Genomic DNA, 13,133 nt, shown 5'->3' on the forward strand with positions numbered 1-13,133 from the left:
TTGACCTTCCATTGTACCTAAAGTCTCTTCAGTACAGAATAATAGAAGAATAATCTTTCCTTGGACCAGGAGGCTACATTGCGTAATTTAAGAAATGGAACCCACTTTGCAATCAGGTGAAAGCTGAACTAGCATGATGACTCTTACTAGAAAAGAGAAGTTTCCGCTGCCATCTAAGTTCAAGAGAGAAGAGCTCAGAATCTTTCAAACCTTTTCTGGCCTAGGAAAGACAAAGTTTTCCCTGGACAAACCTAGAGAGTCATCTTGCCAAGGAAAGAAGATTATTCTGTAATAATAAGAGAATATGAAGAGACTAGGTACAATGGCAGGTCAATGTCCTAGATCGCTACCCTTTGGCAACTGCCTAGCATTTATCAAGGAAGTCTACCATTTCTTTCACACTTGTAGTATCTAAAAATAACCTAAAGGAAATTGAAGATTTTCCTAGTGTTTCATAACGGAAAATATAGATTTTATTAACGACAGGAGGCTCCTGATATAGTGCATATCTTTCTCTTTACTAAACTCCCAGCAGCGAAAGAGTTAATATAATGAAAGAAAAAACTTTAAAGTACAACCGAACATGAATGGATATGAACCACCAATCGGGATAGATCCCAGTACATAAAAGGTCCCTAATCAAGGATAACTTCTTTCTCGATGTGACCAGGAATAAACTGGAAGATGCTAAAGGAATTCTCAAGATGATTCTTGAAGAGAAGAAAGCTTGGAAGAACAGAAACCTCCTGTAGAAGAGTCCAAAGGAGTGTCCTCAAGAGGATGACTTCAATAGGCTGAAAGAACATTGATAATAAAGGGTATGGGAATAGGTGGGATTATTACTCGCCTCCTGTCATTAATGAAATCTATATTTTCCCTTATGAAACACTAGAAAAATCTTCAATTTTATTTCTGACAGGAGGCTCCTAATATAGTGCAAGTTTAAAGCTATACAATAATAAAGTAATAACATAATAAAACATTAACATTATAAGAGACATAGAAACGTTAGACTCTGGTCTAAAGTAGAAAGACTTAAAAGTTGATTCTGAAGATCAGCTGCTTTAAGGATATCGGAGAGCCACCTGATTTGAAAAGTTTTAGTAGACATAGCACTTATAGAGTGAGCACCAAATTGGGAAATATCAATACCAGCTAGGGACATGGTCTGTCTGACCCATCTAGCGAGAGTAGGAGAAGACACTGGACGGTGGGGTTTATAATAAGAAATGAGAAGTTGGGAAAAATTAGAAGATCTGAGAGAAAGTCTTTGATTCTTAAGATTTTAAGCATCTAACTACACATAATTTGGGATGTTGTAAGAAAGTCTGATAAAAGACAGAGTGAATATTAGTCTTAGTTCTGCGGGAAATTCTGAAATGGACCCCTTGAGTAGAAAATAATCTATGAGAAATATCGAGAGCTCTGACGTCCGATACTCTCTTAATGGATATCAAACACAGGAGAGTAGTGAGTTTGAAAAATAAGAGTTTTAAATGAAGTGAATCATTATCCTCCCAAGAGGAAAAAAGATTAAGAAGAAGGGAAACATCCCAGGTAGAATGGTATTTTGGAAGAGGAGGCCTTCTGAAAGGAATACCTCTAAGAAGTCTACAGACTAGAGGGTATTTGCCAATAGGCAAAGAATCTATTAAATCATGTTCAGATGATATAGCAGATGTATATAAATTAATGGTCCTATAGGCTTTGCCGGAATCGAAAGCTTCAGATAAATAATTTAAGATATGTGAGCGAGAGGAATGATTGGTGTTCTCAGAAACACCTGGATCCCAATGAACCCAATGTCGCCAGGCCGATCTGTAAGCTTGCCTGGGGCCCAAGCTTCGGACAGGATGTCTCTAGTAGATTGAGACATTTTGATGTTAAGTGATGAAGATATAAGACATGCTACTAGAGAAAGACCTCCCGAAAGAATGAGGGTGTGGGTTCCTTGACAGATCTTGAAGAATGTGTGGGAAAGACGGAAGGAGGATTGGGAAATCTATAAGCATGTTCAGGATTTAAGGAAACCAGACTTGGGATGGCCACCAAGGAATTATCAGCACTAATGTCGCATGGTGGTAGATGGTTTGAGACCGTAATCTCGGGATCAATGCAAAGGGGGGGGGGGGGGGAATGCGTAAAGGATCTTCGATGACCATATCTGAAGAAATGCATCTACTCCCAGGGTTTCTGAATCTGGGCGCCAACTGAAGAATAGGGGAAGCTGGCGATTTCAGTCGAGAGGCAAAAAGGTCCATATGTATTGGACCCCAATAAGAATTGATTGAAGAGAATACTGATGGATCTAAGATCCAATCGCTGTGGTCTGATAGGAAGCGGTAGTTCCAGTCTGCAACATTGTTGGAGAGGCCAGGTAAGTATTCTGCTTTTAGGACTATTTTTGTCGATACAGAAACTCCAAATATTGGAAGTGATGTCTGAAAAGTCTTTGAGGTTGTACCTCCTAGTTTGTGATTTAGTGGACTGAAGAAATGTCCATACGCAGCAAAATACAGCACTGTGATCTGAATTTTGCAAAGCTCTTGATGGCGAAGATACCTGCTAATAGTTCCAAAGCATTGATATGCAGAAAATTCTTGTCTGACTACATTGAACGCCCCACCCCAGGAGGCTTGCATCCAATTCTATAACCAGATCTGGATTGCAATTGAAAATAGTTTTGACATTCCAAAGTTGGACTTGATGGAGCCACCATAACAACTCCTCTCTGGCTTCTGAAGAAAGGGGTACATTGTCCGAATATGAAAGGCCTTCTCTGAGGTGTTGTATTTTGAGTCGTTGTAAAGCCCTGTAATGTAGGGGGGCTGGGAAAATAGCCACTATGCGGGCAATAGTTCTTAAATAGAGAATTTGTTTGTTCAAAATGGTCTGAATCTCTTTCCGGATAAACTGTCATTTTTTGACAGAGGGAGACTGAGTAGTTAGTTGTGTTTATTGAAAAACCCTTCAATGGAAGTAGAATTTTTAGGGTCAATACAAACTTTAGAGGTACAGAGGTTTATTGAAAAACCTAAGCTGGTTAAAAGGGACAGAGTCTTTGATTGAGCCATAAGTAAGTCGTCCAAGTATGTGATCAGACGGACACCTCTGCTTCTTAGAAGGGATATGATTGGTTTCAGCAGCTTGGTGAAACACCAAGGGGCTGAAGATAGACCAAAAGGAAGGCAAGTGAATTGCCACTTTTGGTTTCTCCATATGAATTGAAGATATGGTTCGTTTGGATGGATAGGGACAGTAAGGTAAGCATCTTTTAAGTCTACCTTCACTAACCAATTGTTTTGGACTAGAAGGTCCCTTAGGAGATTAATTCCCTCCATCTTGAAGTGGTGACTATAAAATCATTGAGTTGACGAAGATTGATCACAGGTCTGTGACCTCAATCTTATTTCTTTATTAAGAAAATATTTCTCAGGAAGCCTGGAGAATGTAGAGGGACCGGAGTAATGGCGTGTTTCAAAGAAAGGTCTGATATTTCCTGATCTATCAGACTCGTCTAGAGCAGAAAAATGAATTGGATGAGGGGAAAAAAAGTTTGTAGAGGGAGAGATGTAAACTCTATCATGTAACCTGAGAGGTTGTTCAGGACCTAAGAGTCTGAGGTTATTGATGTCCATGGTTTGAAAAATAATGGAGTCTTCCGCCAAGAGGAAGAAGGGAAGAAAATAGAGGAGGAGGACTTACCTGTAGATGGTCTGGATCTTTGGAAATCCTCGTGTTCTTCTAGACCTCCATGGTCTAGACGTGGTGGGAAAGAAAGGTGCCGGTTGATAAGAGGGGGCACCGTAATGTGGTCTTTCTTGGTTTAAAGAGCCTCTGGAGTGACCTCTAGAAGAGAGAGAGGCCGGAAAATTGTCTCCTTCCTTTTCCAGCCCTCCCAAAAACTCTTCCTGGAAAAACTTTTCGGAGAGAATTTTGGGCCTTATCCAAGGAAGTAAAAATTCCAACAAATTTTCCTATCTCTTTAAGGAAACTTTCACCGAATAATAGGCCCTTGGTAGATGATTCAAACACCGCAGTAGTGAGGTTAGCTAATTGCGGGTCAAGTTTCATCAAAATGTTTCTTCGCCTTTCGGCAGTCAAAGCATTGTTTGTATTGACTAAAACACAAACTGCACGATGAGCCCAGCCACCTAAATTGGCAATGTCGATTGGTTGACCTGAAGCTAATGCTTCTTCAGGAATGTCCAGGATTTTCGTTAATGGACCAAGAAGGTCCAGTAACTTGTCCTGTACACTTTTTAGAGAGCAGTCTAAGCCCTTCTTGGGATTTTTTTCCCGTCTTTAAAATATATTTTATGAGGACCGGGTCCAATTCTGGGGTAAGTGCTGCTTTGCCCGGTAGGCTAGGTCTGGGGCATTCTGCCCGAAGTTTGTTGTGGACAGATCTGTCTAGAGGTTTTTTGATTCTAGCAGATAAGTATTTGGAAATAAGTGGATGAGGAACCCATTCTGATGATCTGGGGTGAGTAATGAGCTCTGGATCGAAAAAGGGGTTGCCTTTACTATCTAGAATAGTAGGTTCAGATTGTTCAATGTTGGCTGTGTTAACAGGAGAGTCAGGAATTTCTCCTTCATCAACATCATCATCATTGATAGGTGTATCATAATCTGATATGTTAGAATCAGAATCAGAGCCAGAAGAAATAACATAAGAATCTGGTTTTGCTTTTTTTATAGCTTTTTTTAGTCCGATTTATTGCTTCTTCCTCTCGGACAGAGGGTCTGGACTGCTTATGTGAAGCAGACGGTTCAAGGCCACCAGTGGATCATAAGTATCTTACTTCAAAAGAGGATTTTGTTTTGAGGATTTTGGGGTAGCACATTTCCTATGGGGTTTAAATCCTTTGGCAATTTGACTAGTAGATTAATCAGCAGACCAAAATTGGTCAGAAGGGGTTAAAAAAAAGTTATGGTCTGTTTTGAGATAAGGCCATAGTAATGGACCTGGTAAAAGAGTAATTTAAAGAGGATATTGTGGACCTCATAGCTGAATGGACTGATTTAGACACAGATATATCTACCAAGTACTGAATTTGGTCCAGATGCGTTATATCATAATTTAGTCTGTTCAGTGGGGGTCGTATCATGAGGTATATTGATATTTTCCATAGTGTTAAAAAACGTAGAAAAGGGGGGCGTGGCCTGGCACGCTCGGGATGAGACGCATGGCGTAGGAGCTCCTGCCTGAACCGCCGTATTTGGGACTCTCCAGCCTGCTTAGGGAGGCAGATCGTGGAGGAAATCGCACAAGAAAAAAAGCCCAGACACCCAGCGAGCTCCCCCGGTACATAGCTACTTACTTCCAGTGGCCAAAATCCCCCTCCGCTCTGGTGCGGACTACGCCCTTACTGCAGCCTCTGATCAGCTCCACTGCGCAACCTCTGCAAAGACGAACTTCCAGGACCCGGTTCTGCAGCGCTCCTGCTTGCCAGCAACTGGAGGACACCCGGGACGTACAACAAATGGCGGCGACTGTCTCACGGGACCGCAGCCCGCTGAAAGACACAGTTAAGGCCCCGCTCCCGCCGGGACAGAGTGACCGGACGGGACGCGCCGCTCCGCAACAGTTGGGCGCTCGGAGCACGGCCTCCCAGTTCCCGCCATCGCCATCAGGGAGTGGAGGCCCCTCCGTACCACAGTCCACCAATGATCCAGGTGAGCAGTTCCCCTCACCATCTATGATACCTCAGGCCGCCCTGCAGAACCCTCCTTCTCTGCCCTCAAGGATGAGACTACCGGCGGCTGCTGTCCCCCTTGGACCCTGCTTCACAGAGTGGAATGCAGCTGATTGAAAAGCAGGGGTGGATGAGTGAACAGTCACCCGAACAGACTGCTTTTAACCTTTTCAGCTCTGACCTTCAGATGGGGTCTCATACAAACGCAAACCCCCCAGGTCCTGCTTCACAGGGGACTTTACATGCTGACACAGCCTCTCTAACTCCTGCCTCGTGAGATTCAGAGGCCAGTGATTAACCCTCCGCATTCTGCCTTACAGAGAGCACCACAATCTACAGTTAACCCTCTAAATCCTGCCTCTTATGATTCGCTGCATATGGCTATCGACCCCTCCACGCCAGCTTCACTGAGGGTGTCTCAGCCGGACAGTAACCCTTCACTCCCTGCCTCCGAGGGAGCACTGTTGCCTGATATCAACCACATAACCACCGCTTCACCTGCTCAAGCCCTCCCTCCTAAAACCCACAGGTACGCGGCAGTGGCCTCTGCTGTTGTGAACATTGTGACTTCTGATCATATGATTCCTTCTTTTCAACGTCCTGTTTCTGGTCCGCCAGCAATTGATGTGGTCAACTGGGCAGATGAAATGGACTCTGCGGCTTCCCACTCAGAGGGTGACTCACAAGACTCGGCAGCTGATAGTGATGCCCCAGATTACTGGGGGGCCAGCCCCCCCAGCTAAAAAAAAACTTTTCAAAACGCCTTTGAAACCCCACCAGGAGCCAGAGCCACTCCTCTTCTGACGACACTGTGACGGAAAAGAGGCCTTATACTAGGCGCCCGCCTACTAGGCGCCCGCCCGCCTGACAATTCTTCTGGTACCGTACTCCACGCCCTGCTCATTCCCTGCCAACACCGGAAATGGCTACGAACACTTTGAAAAATCATCCAGAATTGCAGGCTTTACTGGCTCTACTGCCAACCAAAGCGGACATTCAAGAGATGGCGTCAACCTTGAGACACGCCTGGAAACAAGACCTTAAACCTGTGAAAAAGGTTATAGCTCATTTGAATGAAAGGGTCCGCAGTTTGGAAGAATTCCGTATGCATTCAACCTCTCAATTACAAGCTCTGCAGAAGGCAACGGAAAACCTGTCCCTGCACCAAGCGGCTGAGATTAATCATTTGGACGACCTTGACAACAGGAACCATCAAAACAATGTCAGAATTAAGGGACTGCCTGAGACGGTTCCGCCACAGGACATAGGAACCACTCTCCAAAAGATTTTTAATGAGCTTCTTAAGAAACCTCTGGACACTCCCATTGAGCTAGACTGCGCCCATAGAGCTCTCCGGGCGAAAAATCCTGATTCTGCTAAACCCCGAAACATTATTTGCAGAATACATCATTACACGTTGAAAGAGGAAATAATGAGGAAAGCACGATCTCAAGCACCTCTCTTACAATGGAGCCCCTATTGGTTTATTCCCGGATCTGTTGCTCCGCACTCTCCAACTAAGAGCCACACTTAAACCTCTCCTCCTATTGCTGCAGAACGCGCAGATCGTATATCGCTGGGGCTTTCCATTCTCCTTGATTGCTAAACATGGGACTACCTCTGCGGTACTTCGACATCCTGGAGACCTCCAGAGTTTTCTATTTACATTTCGTCTCCCGAATGTAAACTTGCCTGATTGGCACAGGCTGTTTGATCTATCTGCTGCCCCCTTCAGACGAGGACCTCCACTAATAGAGCGACACGCATCACTCAAACTTTCGACGAAGACTGCTTCACCTCGTACCAAGACCTGACTTCCTTGAGTGCTGGCTCTTTCTGTTACTCTCTTCGACTGAGCCTGTGAAGCAGCAGAGATACTGGAGGGGATCTTGATTCCCGCCTCTGCTGCCGTACACCACCATTGGTGTCAATATCTCTCTGTGTTTGTTGTTATTTTTACCTTCCTAATTTGACCAAACCTTGTTCCACTATACCATAGTTTATACCGACTATAGTCAGCTTATATGTTTCTTGTTAGGGTTTAGAACCCCACTTTTACTGATGCCGCCTGTGACCACACTTATACCGGGAGGCTTTACTACACACGCATACACATTTCCTCCTTAACTTCCACTTGCTTTTCTTTTTTGTAGGTTATAGCCTCCCATAGCAGCTTCACAGTATCCTATGGAAGGATCTATTGATCTTTCCTGTTGACTAACCGTCCCTCCCATTAGATTTATGTTCTCTCAGTTTCCTCTGAGGAATATTGCATCACACTGCACATTGTGGCGGTCAGGACCTTCAGTGGTTCTCCTCCTCCCGTACGATACCTGTGCTACACCTTGGCAGCCTTCCACGTCCCGTCCCCCCCCTAGAAGTATGATTGAGCTGGTCTCAGTCTTACACTTGGCCCTTATGGCCCCGACTTTTAGTACCCGTGTACCCATTCCCTTATGGGCACTCCTTTTTCCCCTCCCTGTACCATCTTCTAACTTTTCTTCTCTATTTACAGCCTTGTACGGAACCTCACCTGCACTTCAATTCTGGCCTCTTGGTGTGGACGATTTGGAGTCCCCTTGCCTCTGGGGTAAGTGGTGTTCATTGACCTGGACTGACCATGACGACTGACCAAAAACTTGTTTCTCTCAACGTGAAGGGGTTTAATACCCTGGAGAAACGTGCCCAGACCCTATATTCCTTCCACAGACAGAAGGTCCATGTGTTATTCTTGCAGGAGACCCACTTTAAAGAAGGCCATGTCCCTAAATTGCACAATCAGTATTACCCGACCTGGTTACATAGTGTTAACCCTGAATCCCGCTCAAAAGGTACATCAATTGCATTCCACAGATCCCTGCCGGTTAATGTCTCCTCTACAGCCATTGATCCCCTTTCCCGCTATGTGTTCGCGAACTGCAAAATCCTAGGTAATAAATACATGCTGGCCACTGTATATGCCCCCAATAGAGACCAGGTCCCTTTTCTCCTTAAGACTCTGGACACCTTGACATCCTTTGCCACAGGTACTATAATAATGGGTGGGGACCTTAACCTATCGCTTTTCCCTCAATTGGACTCTTCTACGGGTTACTCTGTCATCTCCCACAGTAGACTCAGGGCCCTGAGGAGGAAATTGCATGTTCTCCAACTCCGTGATATCTGGCGATCACATCACCCGTAAGATAAAGATTACTCATTCTATTCCCATGTACACCGCTCATATAGCAGATTAGACTACTTATTCTGCCCGCACCACTTGTTAAGCTCGGTAACTCACACACATATTGGTACGATGACCCTATCGGACCATGCCCCTGTCTTCTGCTCGCTCGTGCTCCCCTCATTTGCCAGGCCTCAGTCCAATTGGTGTCTTAATGAGTCACTGCTCATTGAACGCTCTATGCCTCCAGGAGCTCAAAGACTCTACGAATCACTTCATTGCCGATCACGTCTCCGACACATTGCCCCCCCATGATTAAATGGGAGGCCCTTAAGTGTGGGCTAGGCTGAAGAGGGAAGCATCGGCCAAATTCCTCTCGTTACACTCGCAACTTGAGACCCTTGAATCCCTGAATAAGCGCACCCAGCAGGACATGGTCTTTAGAGACCTTGTCAAGGTACGGACGGAACTGCTGGCTCTCATGAATTCAAAACATAGACACTACAGGCAACTGACAGGAAAATTGTTCTACGAATGGGGCAACAAGTCCGGTAGGCTCCCAGCTAGAGCCCTGAGGAATAAAAGATCGTCACTCTTTGTCCCAGCCATCAAATCCCAATCTGGTACTATCTCATATCTGACACCCACTATTCTGGACACGTTCAGACAATACTATACATCACTGTACAATCTGCCCAAGCCGCATGACACTACCTCTTCGGCTGCGGACAAGCCTGTCCTCTCGCAGTACATCTCTGACACCGATCTCCCTACCTTGCCCCCGGAGGCTGTTCGGGCAATGGAGGAGCCTTTCTCTCTGCTTGAGTTAACTGACGCTATAAAAGCGATGCCGTCAGGCAAATGTCCTGACCTGGACCGCTACACCTCTAAGTTTTACAAAACTCTTCAGACAGAAGTGGGTCCTCCTTTGCTTGTGGCATTCAATAGCATTTCCGCCTCCTCTCCCCCCCCCTCCCTCTTTCTTGAAGGCGTATATAACAGTCATACCTAAAGACGGTAAAGACCCGTTGCTATGTCCCAGCTATAGGCCCATCTCCCTCCTTAACTCGGATGCTAAATTGTTTGCAAAGGTGATAGCTAATAGACTTGCCGCTTACATGGGATCCCTTGTCCACCCGGATCAGGTGGGATTCATCCAGGGTAGAGAGGCGAGAGACAACACCCTCCGCACCTTCTCTGTAATTCACCAGGCCCGTAAACGACAAACTCCCCTCTTCCTACTGTCCCTGGATGCAGAGAAGGCCTTCGATCGGGTGGACTGGGATTTCATGTCGGCTTCCCTGTCACAGATTGGATTGGGAACTGTCATGCACGCTAGAATAATGGCACTCTACTCCCACCCGCAGGCGCAGATTAGGCTAAATGGTCGTCTGTCGGAGTCATTTAGTGTTCGCAATGGCACGAGGCAGGGTTGCCCCCATCTCCCTTGATATATGTACTCTGCATGGAACACTTGTTGGTAGATATCCGCAACAACCCTGATATTAGGGAGCTGATTACTGCCTCGGGCCACTGTAAATGCGTGGCGTTCGCAGACGACCTCCTGCTATACCTCTCCTCCCCCCTCACCACACTTCCTTACTTGCTCTTGACCGTCAACCGTTTCTTTACCCTCAGTAACTATAAACTTAACGCTTCAAAATGTGAAGCCCTGAGTATTACCCTTTCCCCACATATAGTACGTATACTTCAATCCTCATACCCATTCAAGTGGCAACCCCCCTCTATCAAATACCTAGGGATTATGGTTCCCTCCAACCCGCTAGATTTATATCGACTTAACTTTCCCCGGATCCTACAACTAATAAAACATGACCTGTCAAGATGGGAGAGAAAAGATTTTTCTTGGCTAGGTACAATAAATATTCTTAAAATGAATATCCTTCCGCGTCTTCTCTACCTTTTTCTCCTGTCTCCCCTTCCTACTCCCCCGCACCTTCTTTAAGGAACTTACGTCCCTGCAATAGGACTTCATATGGGCTCACAAACTCTCCAGGTTGGCGAGACATGTCCTGATACGACGGAAAAGGGATGGAGGTCTGGCATTGCCTGACTACCAATCCTATTATCTGGCATCGGTCCTGACTCGCATCCTTGACTGTTTCCATCATTCACAAGACAAACAATGGGTTAATCTTGAGAGCCATTGGTTGGGCTGCGATATACGGACCTTCCTTTGGAGCTCCTCGGCCTCTTCTAAAATTGCAAGAATTCAGGACCTGCCCCCGATCCTCTCCTCCATCCACCGCAATAAAATCTCTTATATGTCCCGAATGGCATTGTTTGATCAAGATGGCCCGCTTACCCCTTTATTCCATAATCGAGCCTTCCCTCCTGCGATGCACCAAAGCCCCTTCCTCGCTTTTAGTAAACACTCATATACTACATTTCTGCCCCTCCTAACACACTCAGGCTTGAGACCGTTATCTTATCTGAAATCATGGGTGGACTTCCTCTCTCCCCGTCCCTACAGTTCCAATATTCTCAGCTGACACACTTTCACAATACCTCCAGCCAATCTTTGCATCTACATAGGCCACTCTCTACTTTCGAGAAGCTATGTGTGTCAACGTCGCCGATGCCCCACGCTGTAAGTGTACTCTACCCCCTGCTTTTAGAGATACATCAGTCTAAACCCCTGCCCTTCAAAGTGGGTTGGGAAAGAGACATGGGTCACCCGATTTCGGATGCGGATTGGTCAGCCACCCTTACCAGATGCCATGGCACCTCTATCTCCTGCAAAGCACAGGAGGTTAACTACAAGCTTCTCACGAGGTGCTACAGGGTGCCAGCTCTGTTGGCGACAATGTACCCAAATGTCTCCGATGCTTGCTGGAGGTGCCATTCTGATAGGGGAACGATGGTGCACATTTGGCTCACGTGTCCCTCTCTGACGACCTTTTGTTCTAAGGTCCTAGATTAAATGTATTACCTCTGTGTGTCTCCAGGGTTCCCCAGAAATACTCTTACTTTCTATTATACCAACATCGATCCCTAAAAATATGGCACACTTGATCCTATTCCTGCTCTTGACGGCCAGGACTGTGATACTGAAGATCTGGAAATCACCGAATCCTCTGTCTATTTCAGCCTGGCTACAAGAGACCGCTAGGCTGCACAGGATGGAGGAATTATTGGCGGACTTGCGCAGACAATTGTCTAAATACCAACTGATCTGGTCCCCCTGGGTAACATATACGTTGTCCTCTGACTATGGGACGCTACACTTCGATAACTAGTTCCCTTCTCTCCGACTCTGCCCCTTCTTCGTGACCCCTCACGTGACATTACTGACGTCCTGACAGTCCGATTCACAGACTACCTGACTCATGTGACCCGGAGGCTTGGGGGCCCTGGTTGTCTTGTACTAAGAGGTTGGTACATTTTTCTTCTCCTGGTTCCTTCTCTTACTCTTCTCTCTCACTCTTCCCCGGCTCCTTCTCATCCCCACTTTCCCTCTACTTATATACTCAGTTATATATAGCCTGAGGAGTCATCATACCTCTACAGCTCATATTAGTACTCTTGGCTACTTCCCACCACACTCCATGTCACTTGATCTGTTGTCCTTTACTACACATTAGTTGTTCACAACTTCATGTAGTTGCTGTAACACGCTGAGCCCGTTTATGGACAGAGCTGTATTTTCTTAAAGTGTACTTGTCAGTCTTACCTGATTATTGATGACTTATGCAATTGTTACTGTGCTTCTTGGTTCTTCTTTTATTGTATGTTGGAAAATTCAATAAAACATTTTACTATGGAAAAAAAAAATTAGAAAAAATCTTATGGGAAAATTATATATATATATATAGCAAATATAGTATATGTATGTATATATATATTTAAGTATTACTAAAATGCAAGAAATATACCAATTTTTGGAATTTCACGCTTTGTTGGGGGTATTAGCGGAAAGCATAGGCAAGAATAAAGGTTTTATACAGTTTTAGTTGGTAGTACAAGCAGTAAGCAAGCCTGTCAGATGCGGTCGTTCGTCAGGGAGAGGAATCTGCTATGCTGCGAACAGCTGTGAGGAGAAATATCGCGCTCGGACGCGGGCAGAGAAGGAAGGAGTGAGATCTCACGAGAGATGAGACTACGCTCTGAAGAGAATGGTAATCACAGTATGAGAGCGGGGATAGCGCGCGCAGTAAGAAAAAAGTAAGATACAAGAAAATATACTAATGAATAGGATATTATAACGAAAAACGGGGAAAAGGGGGGGAATTTCAATGAGGAGAAAAATG

Source organism: Hyla sarda, chromosome 4 (assembly GCF_029499605.1).
Source record: "Hyla sarda isolate aHylSar1 chromosome 4, aHylSar1.hap1, whole genome shotgun sequence".
NCBI lineage: Eukaryota > Metazoa > Chordata > Amphibia > Anura > Hylidae > Hyla > Hyla sarda.